General features: G+C 34.4%; 1 protein-coding gene across 2 annotated transcripts in view; it reads right to left on the bottom strand.

Annotated features, from left to right (window-relative positions):
• The window catches only part of Zasp52 (Z band alternatively spliced PDZ-motif protein 52), a 510,804-nt gene extending 498,767 nt beyond the window's left edge, over positions 1 to 12,037 (bottom strand). For both annotated transcript variants that reach the window (XM_075313769.1, XM_075313771.1), the window contains exon 1: positions 11,385 to 12,037. The gene's annotated coding sequence lies outside the window, so the exon portion shown is untranslated. The remainder of the gene's footprint in view (positions 1 to 11,384) is intronic.
• Positions 12,038 to 12,865: the final 828 nt, after the last annotated feature.

Below are 12,865 nucleotides of genomic sequence, written 5' to 3'. Positions count from 1 at the left end.
TACTGATGCAAAATATCAAAATAAAATCCCACACAGATGAAAAATAAGACAAACAATATGAAAAAGAAAAAAAGAATTGTAAATATTTTGATGTATTTGCCATACGAACATACTAACGGATTAGAATATCAAGGTATACATTTCGATTCTTTTTTATTTTTACTAGGATTAGCGAGTACACTTTAAAATTAGTTAGCATCTATCGTTTTATTCAGGTATTTATTTAACGTAGAGTTCTACTTTTTTGGGGATCTATAAACTAGCCTGTAAGACAAGATCCAATTTGATAAAATGCGGAACCTAAAATGAGGGGATAACTGCCTCTTTCCAATTATATTCGTGCCCAATGAGTGATTTTTTTTTAAGTTGGTAACCAAAGGAAGTCATTGGGATGCATCAACCCACTCAAACAAATTGAACGATTTTTCGTCGATTAAGATGGGTATAAAGTTCGAGTTTAGCCGCTAAAAACAAAACTAAATTTGCAAAAACAAAAAAAAAAATTATATCTTCTTGTTGCAAATTTCATTATAACTTGATGAATGAATTGATCCGTGAAAAAATGTCCAATTTAGGGGTCTAATGCCAGCTTAATACTGGCCTTTAAACATTGAATTGCAATAATTCGTCATAGTACCGCATCATGTAGAGTTACAAAATAATCTATAGTACTACCGAAAGTTTTATTTTTGGGGTCGATCGATATTTATTCTACGAAGAAATCCAGACCACTAAAAAACACCGGCGATGCTACTTATGAATGTAGGTAAAAGGAAACCGAAATGGAAAAGTTCTAATTTATTTTAATGACCAGAATTCTAGCATTCACAGAGTCTGAAAGGAAGTTAGAAGGCAATTAATGTAAAACTCGGGCTTCTGAAGCCATACAAGATACTAGGATAGTGACAAAGTCCAGTGCACTTATATATATTCTGATAAAAATAAAAAGTGTAATTGAAAAAAAAATTGTTTTTTAGATGTTAAATTGCTTAATTCAAATGAACTTCCAAGGCATAATTTCTAAAACAATGCAAAGGATCCAAAAACGGTGCACTTCTGTCCTAGCAGAAGTTCATGTACAATTCATCGGAGATGATCAAAGTTTGCACTACTTACACTGAAAAAACAGTCAACCCACCAGGAAGAAAACTTTCGGTTAATTTTAGAAAATTTTGAATATTTGTAGAAAATTTTAACTAAACAGTATTACAAACGTTGGCATCACGCCGATGTCATAAAAATAAGTACATATTTTTCGACAAATTCAAGAAAATTTGTTAGACGTAACTAAGTTTTTTCACTTGTGAAAGAAAATTTTGTAGTTTGAAGGAAAAACTTGGAGTTCAAAATTGCAAGAATGTCTTTAGTGACATACGAAGTTCAAGGTGAACACATTTTTGGTAAAATTTACAAATTTAAAGAAATTCTGAACTATTTTGTGGAAGACACGAATTTAATTCATCTTTATGCTTCATTGGAGTATATTTTTTTCCTCGGGTTTAGTTAATTTAACTAACGTACACAAAAAATTATTAGAGTAAAGAAATCTTTCTCCAAACATAATAATTCCATGAACTGAAATAAAGTTAAATTGGCTTTAGTGAAATAGAGAGTTCACTCTTTTTTGAGTGTACACATCACAAATTGGGTATCCTAAATATTTTTTTGAAAGCAGTTGCTAGGTTGCTTTTTTTTGGCTAAGGTTTTTTGCTGGGTCGTAATGAAATCCGCGTTCCGTAATTTCGAAGCCAAAGAATTTTCTTCGTAAAAATAACGAAAAATTTCGTTAAAAGTACGAAATTTGTCATTGTTTTACAACCAAAGAAACTTTTCATTAAAAGGGCGAAATATTTCGTTCTTTTCACGATGAAAATTTCTTCCAATTTGTTCGTACTTTGTAAGAAACAACTTCGTGCATTTTGTGAAAAAAGTTTCAAACTTTTTATGAAATTGTTACGTACTTTTAATGAAATAATTTCGATGTAAGGGAAAATAAATCCGTATATGAAAATTCGTTTCAGCGCCACCTATATGTGAAAAAATGAGTTATATACGAATAAATTTTTTTTTTTTTTTGCGATATAATCCTCCGTAGAAATTGGCACAAATTGGCCAAACGGGAAGAGATAGAAAAGCCAAATTTTAACCAAAGATAAACTGAAACGATAGCTTTCGATTGGAATTAAAACCTTTTGCCAGAAATCTTCCGAATCGGAGTAATGTTGCATATACGAAACAGAGAGAAAAGTGACCACTGTGGCCAAATGGAAAAAGATGGGGTTCCAGATTTATATGTGAAATATAGATATTTTAGTGCTCTATCCGATGGTAAAAACGGATATTGCGAAATGTGTTTGGGAGTCTCAATATATGGCTTGGAAAAAAGTGGACGCACTGCTCCTGGAGAGAAAAGTGACCACTGTGGCCAAATGGAAAAAGATGGGGTTCCAGATTTATATGTGAAAGATAGATATTTTAATGCTCTATCCGATGGTAAAAACGGATACAGCTAAATGTGTTTGGGAGTCTCAATATATGGCTTGGAAAAAAGTGGACGCACTTCACCTCAAGAGAAAAGTGACCACTGTGGCCAAATGGAAAAAGATGGGGTTCCAGATTTATATGTGAAATATAGATATTTTAGTGCTCTATCCGATGGTAAAAACGGATATTGCGAAATGTGTTTGGGAGTCTCAATATATGGCTTGGAAAAAAGTGGACGCACTTCACCTCAAGAGAAAAGTGACCACTGTGGCCAAATGGAAAAAGATGGGGTTCCAGATTTATATGTGAAAGATAGATATTTTAATGCTCTATCCGATGGTAAAAACGGATACAGCTAAATGTGTTTGGGAGTCTCAATATATGGCTTGGAAAAAAGTGGACGCACTTCACCTCAAGAGAAAAGTGACCACTGTGGCCAAATGGAAAAAGATGGGGTTCCAGATTTATATGTGAAAGATAGGTCTTTTAGTGCTCTCTCCGATGGTAAAAACGGATATTGCGAAATGTGTTTGGGAGTCTCAATATATGGCTTGGAAAAAAGTGGACGCACTGCTCCTGGAGAGAAAAGTGACCACTGTGGCCAAATGGAAAAAGATGGGGTTCCAGATTTATATGTGAAAGATAGATATTTTAATGCTCTATCCGATGGTAAAAACGGATACAGCTAAATGTGTTTGGGAGTCTCAATATATGGCTTGGAAAAAAGTGGACGCACTTCACCTCAAGAGAAAAGTGACCACTGTGGCCAAATGGAAAAAGATGGGGTTCCAGATTTATATGTGAAATATAGATATTTTAGTGCTCTATCCGATGGTAAAAACGGATATTGCGAAATGTGTTTGGGAGTCTCAATATATGGCTTGGAAAAAAGTGGACGCACTTCACCTCAAGAGAAAAGTGACCACTGTGGCCAAATGGAAAAAGATGGGGTTCCAGATTTATATGTGAAAGATAGATATTTTAATGCTCTATCCGATGGTAAAAACGGATACAGCTAAATGTGTTTGGGAGTCTAAATTTTTTCCAAGCCATATATTGAGACTCCCGAACACATTTCGCAATATCCGTTTTTACCATCGGATAGAGCACTAAAAGATCTATCTTTCACATATAAATCTGGAACCCCATCTTTTTCCATTTGGCCACAGTGGTCACTTTTCTCTTGAGGTGAAGTGCGTCCACTTTTTTCCAAGCCATATATTGAGACTCCCAAACACATTTCGCAATATCCGTTTTTACCATCGGATAGAGCACTAAAATATCTATATTTCACATGTAAATCTGGAACCCCATCTTTTTCCATTTGGCCACAGTGGTCACTTTTCTCTTGAGGTGAAGTGCGTCCACTTTTTTCCAAGCCATATATTGAGACTCCCAAACACATTTAGCTGTATCCGTTTTTACCATCGGATAGAGCATTAAAATATCTATCTTTCACATATAAATCTGGAACCCCATCTTTTTCCATTTGGCCACAGTGGTCACTTTTCTCTCCAGGAGCAGTGCGTCCACTTTTTTCCAAGCCATATATTGAGACTCCCAAACACATTTCGCAATATCCGTTTTTACCATCGGAGAGAGCACTAAAAGATCTATCTTTCACATATAAATCTGGAACCCCATCTTTTTCCATTTGGCCACAGTGGTCACTTTTCTCTCCGGGAGCAGTGCGTCCACTTTTTTCCAAGCCATATATTGAGACTCCCAAACACATTTAGCTGTATCCGTTTCTACCATCGGATAGAGCATTAAAATATCTATCTTTCACATATAAATCTGGAACCCCATCTTTTTCCATTTGGCCACAGTGGTCACTTTTCTCTCCGGGAGCAGTGCGTCCACTTTTTTCCAAGCCATATATTGAGACTCCCAAACACATTTCGCAATATCCGTTTTTACCATCGGATAGAGCACTAAAATATCTATCTTTCACATATAAATCTGGAACCCCATCTTTTTCCATTTGGCCACAGTGGTCACTTTTCTCTTGAGGTGAAGTGCGTCCACTTTTTTCCAAGCCATATATTGAGACTCCCAAACACATTTAGCTGTATCCGTTTTTACCATCGGATAGAGCACTAAAAGACCTATCTTTCACATATAAATCTGGAACCCCATCTTTTTCCATTTGGCCACAGTGGTCACTTTTCTCTTGAGGTGAAGTGCGTCCACTTTTTTCCAAGCCATATATTGAGACTCCCAAACACATTTCGCAATATCCGTTTTTACCATCGGATAGAGCACTAAAATATCTATCTTTCACATATAAATCTGGAACCCCATCTTTTTCCATTTGGCCACAGTGGTCACTTTTCTCTTGAGGTGAAGTGCGTCCACTTTTTTCCAAGCCATATATTGAGACTCCCAAATACATTTAGCTGTATCCGTTTTTACCATCGGATAGAGCATTAAAATATCTATCTTTCACATATAAATCTGGAACCCCATCTTTTTCCATTTGGCCACAGTGGTCACTTTTCTCTCCAGGAGCAGTGCGTCCACTTTTTTCCAAGCCATATATTGAGACTCCCAAACACATTTCGCAATATCCGTTTTTACCATCGGATAGAGCACTAAAATATCTATATTTCACATATAAATCTGGAACCCCATCTTTTTCCATTTGGCCACAGTGGTCACTTTTCTCTCTGTTTCGTATATGCAACATTACTCCGATTCGGAAGATTTCTGGCAAAAGGTTTTAATTCCAATCGAAAGCTATCGTTTCAGTTTATCTTTGGTTAAAATTTGGCTTTTCTATCTCTTCCCGTTTGGCAAATTTGTGCCAATTTCTACGGAGGATTATATCGCAAAAAAAAAAATTTTATTCGTATATAACTCATTTTTTCACATATAGGTGGCGCTGAAACGAATTTTCATATACGGATTTATTTTCCCTTACATATAATTTCGTACTTTTTATGAAAAATGTTTGAACTTTTAGAAAAAAAAATATTTTATTTTGAATAACTTTTAGTATGGTTGCTTTACTTTTATTCATATCATGCTGTCACCCAAATGAGAAGTAGCATAGACATGCAATAAAAAAATTAAATAAAAGAATACACTCAAGCACATTACCAAAGGCAATTTTATGTCGCGAACGGAAATTTTACAACTTCAATGAAAGTTCTTCGTTATTTCAAAGAAAATGTGTCGTACTTTTTTTTAACGCAAATGTTTCAAAATGTACACTTGATGAAAATCAACTTTTCTTATGTATTTTGAGCTGCTGAATTCGAAAAAAAAATTTAAAAATTTTTCATTTTTAAATTTTTAAATATTTTTATATTGTCGCTCTTTTTTTTTTAAACACACGCAGAGAAGGAATATGATCACCTCAAACATGTTTCAAGAGCAAAATGTTATTTTTGTATGGTGACCATGTAACATGTTTGTCACTAAAATGTTATTTTCTCGTCAAATATAACCTTCTTGCCGAAATCAGATACATGATTTCCGAGAAAATAACATGGTTGCGAAAACCATGTTACATGGTCACCACCCAAAAATAACATTTTGCTCTTAAAACATGTTTGAGATGATCATATTCCTTCTCGGGGTGCACAATATATCTCGAGTTAGAAATGTCAGATTTAAATAAAAAAAATTTTCTCGTTGTGGTCGTATAGACGATACTTTAACGTAAGTAATAAGACCAACTAGAAGAAGAATATTTTTTTAGTGCAAGCATATAATGTTCATAAACTAGTATAACATATTTGGGACACATATGTTAATATGTTAGAACATAATATGTTTGGGACATAACATTTTTTTAAATATAATATGATGGGATGCAAACACCCAGCAAAAAATATTGGAAGTTGTTCCACAAACATTTCTTTTAAAGCCCATCCCAGAATCCCCCATCGAGTTTTTTCAACTTCCGATGCAGTCCTTTTGGACAAGTCCACAAACATTTCTTCTAAAGCGCATCGTGGGATCCCCCAATAATTTTTTTCCACTTCCGATGCAGTCCTTTTGGACAAACGCACAAACATTTCTTCTAAAGCGCATCTTGGGATCCCCCAATGATTTTTTTCTACTTCCGATGCAGTCCTTGTGGACAAGTATTAGAAAGAACGCAATCAGAAATCCCAGCAAAAAAAGTGTCGCCAAAAAGTAATGAAAATGTTCTTTTTGGACCCGGAAGTGGTGCAAAATTGACGCAGAAGCGATGAATTTAACATGGGCTTGTCATAGAACGGAAGTCCTCCATTTCAACAGCCGTTGCACTGAGTTTGCATCACTTCTTTAGGTTCTATCCGAATTCAATGCTTTGGATGTAATTTAAAAAAGTCTGTGATATTTTGTCAAACAAATAATTTTTATATTTTTGATCATAACGCTTGTCGGAACCGTTTAACTTCAAATATTTTTAAAAATGCACAATTGTTTTCAGATTGGATTTAGCATTTTTTTCGACAAAATTTAAATGATTTGTATCATTTTAGGAAGTCTTACTCTTTTTGCAACCTATTTGAAAAAAAAAAAACACTTAAAATTACGCATCAAAAGTATGAAAAAAAACATGTTATAAAAAAATTGAATTAAAAGAACTTCCTGAGAATTTAAAATAAAGAACATAATTGGGAGTGCATCTTCTGGAAGTGCTTTTAAAGTTATGCCTTTGGAAGAACTTCCAAATTTTTTTGCTGGGATTTTAAGTGCAAATTGTGTACAATTAAATTTTACAAAAAATATAAAACTAATAAAAACACTAAAAAAAATAGAAATTAATAAAAAAAAGTAAAAAAATAATAAAAAGAATAAATTTCATCCCCGATGGGATGCCATTTGACTTTTTCGCTTCCATAGAAGTTCTTTTGAGAAGGTTTTCCAAATTACGAGAATTTTAAATTTTTATACCCTCCACCATAGGATGTGGGTATGTCATTCCGTTTGTAACACATCGAAATATTGCTCTAAGACCCCATATAAAGTATATATATTCTGGGTCGTGGTGAAATTCTGAGTCGATCTGAGCATGTCCGTCCGTCTGTTAAAATCACGCTAACTTCCGAACGAAACAAGCTATCGACTTAAAACTTGGCACAAGTAGTTGTTATTGATGTAGGTCGGATGTATTGCAAATGGGCCATATCGGTCCACTTTTACGTATAGCCCCCATATAAACGGACCCCCAAATTTGGCTTGTGATTGCTCTAATAGAATCAAATTTGATCCGATCCGGCTGAAATTTGGTACATGGTGTTAGTATATGGTCTCTAACAACCATGCAAAAATTGGTCCACATCGGTCCATAATTACATATAGCCCACATATAAACCGATCCCCCGATTTGGTTTGTTGAGCCTCTAAGAGAAGCAAATTTCATCCCATCCGGCTGAAATTTGGTACATGGTGTTAGTATATGGTCTCTAATGACCAAGCAAAAATTGGCCCACATCGGTCCATAATTATATATAGCCCCCATATAAACCGATCACCAAAATTTGACCACCGGAGCCTCTTGGAAGACCAATATTCATTTGATTCAGTTGAAATTTGGTACGTGGTGTTAATATATGGCCTCAAACACCCATGCAAAAATTGGTCGAAATCGGTCCATAATTATATATAGGCCCCATATAAACCGATCCCCAGATTTGACCTCCCATATAAACCGATCCCCAGATTTGAGCCCCTTGGAAGAGCAAAATTATATAAACCGATCCCCAGATTTGAGCCCCTTGGAAGAGCAAAATTCATCCGATGCGGTTGAAATTTGGTACGTGATGTTAGTATATGGTATCCAACAACCATGCAGGAATTGGTTCATATCAGTCCATAATTATATATAACCCCCATATAAACCGATCCCCAGATTTGAACTTCGGTGCCTTTTGGAAAAGCAAAATTCATCCGATCTGGTTGAAATTTGTTACGTGGTGGTAGTATATGATATTTAACAACCATGCCAAAAGTGATCCATATCAATCCATAATCATATATAGCCCCCATATAAACCGGTCCCGAGATTTGGTTTTGAAGCCGCTTTGAGGAGCAAATTTCATCCGAGTCTGTTGAAATTTGGTACATTATGCTGGTATATGGCCGTTAACAACCATGCCTAACTCTGTCCACATCGGTCTATAGTTATATATAGCCCTCAGATAAATCGATCCCCACACGCTCACAAAAAATCGCTTCTGTAACATATACTCCCAAACATATTTTGCTTCAAGCATATACATTTTTGGCTATTGCCCAAACATTTATATGTTTGATCTCTTCCAATATATAATATGTTTGAAAGCATATGGTCTAAACAATATATGTTTGGGTAGTTAATTTCCAAACATTTTGTATTTTTGCATCCAAATTCAATAAGCATTTGCACCCAAAAATATTATATGCTTAAAAAAAATTCTCCCAAACAATATTGTGCTCAAAATTTTATTTATTTATTTATATATTTACAATCATAATGAATTATGAAAATAAACAGGTAATATAGGTGCTAACAACATAGGTTTTCGACCTGAATGCTCAAAATTTTGTTTCTGCCCAATTGTATATTCCCCCACATCTTTCTCACTTCCACGAGATTTTTTAGTTCTTAGCACCTTTTTCTGTAATACAAACATTGTAGAAGAAATTATTCAATTGTATGATTTTTTTTTATTTTAATTTTACCTTTTGCCGGACGGGGATTCGAACAGCGGACCACACAGTTTGTAAGGATCAAAGAAGTAGCTGATCAATTGCCCAAGGAAAAATAAAAAAATGTTAATTTTGTAATAACAAGCAACAACCACCAACTTAATTCAATATCGCTCCCTGTTAAATAGCGCTCCAAGCTACTAAACACATATATGTTTATAGGCTATTTCTAAATTAATATATGTTTGCATCCAAGCATATTATATTTAAAAACATTTTATGTCCCAAACATAATATGTTCTAACATATTAACATATATGTCCCAAACATGTTATGCTAGTTTATGAACATTATATGCTTGCACTCAAAAATATTGTGTTTGAAAATTTGTGTTCCAAACATATAATGTTTATAGCCAAACATATGAAAAACAGTCTTTTTCATCCGTGCAATCACACAAAAATTGGCCCATACCAAGTTCATAATTATATATAGCCCCCATATAAGCGACCCCCATATTTCAATTCTGGCTCTACGTATCGTGCAAAAAGTTCATATCGATTCGTAATTTTTTGTAGACTTACCTATACATAACTTTTTTGTCTGATATATACCACGTATGGACTAACTCACAATTTAGAAAACTATGTTAAGAAGTTTTAAGATGCCACAAACCAAGTAATTCGATTGTGGATAACAGTCTTTCGTAGAAGTTTCTACGCAATCCATGGTGGAGGGTACATAAGATTCGGCTTGGCCGAACTTACGGTCGTATATACTTGTTTTAAATATAATATGTTGGGATGCAAACATGGAAGTAACCAATTGGCGTTTTAAAAATATATATACATTGAAACCTCTGAAAGGTGGACACCCACGGTCGCCGAAATTTTGTCCACATTTGAGAGTTGTCCAGTTATTAGAAGTTAATTTTAATGTGTTTATATAGCATTCGTCCCCAGACAACTGTCCACGTTTAGCAGGTGTCCGGTTTTCAGAGTGTCCAAGTTTGAGATTTTTTTCTACCAATGTATGCCGAAGATAAAATATAATATGTTTGAACAATACATACAATATTTTGGCAAACTTTTTTTTTGAGGGGACTAAGCTCTCTACTCCTATGCATCTCAGAAAAATTTAGCTCTTGCCACGAAGAAAAAATTAAATAAATTATCAATTTTTAACGGTAGATTATGTACAATTAGTCGGCTTAAATCTACTTTAGTACAAGTGGTCCGATTGGTCCAATTTTTGGCCAGCGGGTAGACTTTTCGATTCGAAACACAAAATGTGATATACCACTTTTTGGTGGAAAGACCTATTTTCGGAGTTACGGGCCCCTAAAGTTTTCATTGCCACGTATATTGGATTTAGTAGCCATCGCACATAATCATCCGGAGAAGTCCTAGGTTCGCGTTAGCCCACTTTGGACTCTGCCCATAGAAGAAAGGCTCAAACCCCCGCCGAAGGCCGGCTACCTATCCTCTTTAGGTTCGCGTTAGCCCACTTTGGACCCTGTCCATAGAAGGAAGTCTCAAACCCCGGCCGAAGGCCGGCTACCTTTCCCCTTTGGGTTAGCGTTAGCCCACTTTGGACCCTGCCCATAGGGGAAAGCCTCAAATCCCGGCCGAAGGCCAGTCACCTATACCCAATTTTTAAGAGTCGGTATCTCGAAAACTACGCTCTTTGGACAAAATTTTTACTTAATACTTTCTGCTTAAAATGTACTATTTTTACCAAATACGCCAAAAAAAATTAATTTTATTCATTTCATGAAAAATTTCTGTCAGAATTAAGAAAAATATAAAGGAAAATATCGATTTTCAGATGTCGATATCTCGAAAACTTGGCTTTTCCGCCAAATTTTTTACTTACATTTTCGATTTCAAATCGAAAATACACTCAAAAAAAATTGTTTATTTTTAACAACTTGTGTTAAAGTAGATTTGTTCCAATTAGTCGCATTAATACTAATTTTACTTCAATTATATTCCTTTAAAAACTCTTTTTTTTAACCACTAAATAAGGAAACACTTGCAAATAAGGAAATATATTCCATGTAGTGTCCCATATACACCTTTATATTTTCGTGGAAAACAAGCCTTTGTTGTCCGTTAAGGCATTATTGTATCCAATTTCGGTTTCATGACACTAATTTCGAAGAAGCACCAAGATAGCACTAAGAAGACATATTAATCTTAAAACGAATTGCATAAGTATCAAATAAACACATTAAAAAAAAACGACTCTAAAAAAATACAAATAATTACTTTTATTTTGGTTAAACACTGGATGATATCTCCTTTGCTGTTATCTCCAACGATTGAGGAAGAAAGTTTCGGCTTTGCTGCTTTTTTAATTTATGTTTTGTTGACTTTGCTTTTGAAGATATTTTGGGGTTGTCGTTGTTGTTGTGTTTTTTGTACTTGTTTTTATCCACTGTACTGAGGATTCTATTTTATTTTATTCATCAAAGAATGATTCAATATTTTGTACGTATCTTAAGGTTAATGGCAAATTCTGTGGGTTTACCAAACATACATACACACACAAACACACATTCACTCGCGATTGTTCACTTATTCATGAATTGTTGTTGTTGTTATTTTTATTGCTTTCGCAAATTTCTTTCGTTTTGTTTTGATAATGCTCCCCTCACCATGTATGCTTCACCATTCACTTAATCACTCATAACAGTTGTTTGTTTTGTTTACGTCTTTGCGTTGTTTTTGGGATGAAGATAAATTCTTCTTTTTTTTAGTTATCACTTCTTTTTGGAACTTCAATCAAACACAAAGGCAAATGAGTTGATTTATGCGAGTATCACTTTTCGTTATAATACCCTCCGGCTTTTTTAATTGTTTGCGTTTATTGTGATTTTTAGCCAAAAATACACACAATATTCAACGATTGAATTCAATGTAACAACCTCTACGACGTTCCAACGTGTACCGTGCGCGTTCAATGCAAATAAACGAATGATTTTTCAAAGATCTTCAAACACAACACCAACAACCGAGTACACACAATGGCACACAAACACCAAAGAGCCGAGTGAGCTGGCGAACCTTTCGCTAAGTAGATGTTATGCTATAGGGTTACCACCTACTAAGCCAGTGTCATACAATGTGGGCTAATTTGAAATGGGACTTTTTAAATGGTGAAAATTAGATTTCGACAGTATACACTGAAAGATCACTTTGCTAAGGACCGAAATATTATTTTGTTGCCAAAACAATTTCCTTAAGAGCAAATAAAAACTATTAGACCTCCCAGCAAAAAAAAAACGTCACCAAAAAAGTAGTGAACATGTTCTTTTTGGATCCGGAAGTGGTGGAAAATTGACGCACAAGCGATGAATTTCACAGACTTGTCATAGGACTAATGTCCACCATTTCAGCAGCCGTTACACCAAATTGGCATCACTTTTTAAGGCGTGATTCTAATTCAATGTTTTGGGTGTGAATTAAAAAATTTTATATATTGCTAAATAAATAGTTTTATAAGTTTTGATGATTTTTAATGCATTCTGATGCTTGTCTGAAACATTTGATCTCAAATATTTTCAAAAAATCTCAATTTTTCTTAAATTTCAATTTTTCTTTTTTGACAAACATTAAATAGTTTGTATCATTTTAATTATTCTTACTCTGTTTTAGGTCTATTTGAAACAAAAAAAGTTAAAATTCCCCATTAAACATATGAAAAAATTACTTATAAAAAATGATTTAAAAAAATTTTCTTTGTAGAT

The sequence above is a fragment of the Haematobia irritans genome, chromosome 5 (genome assembly GCF_050003625.1).
Source record: "Haematobia irritans isolate KBUSLIRL chromosome 5, ASM5000362v1, whole genome shotgun sequence".
NCBI classification, from domain to species: Eukaryota; Metazoa; Arthropoda; class Insecta; order Diptera; family Muscidae; genus Haematobia; species Haematobia irritans.
The sequence above is the reverse complement of the archived record's forward strand: the minus strand, read 5'-3'. Positions and strand labels throughout refer to the sequence as shown.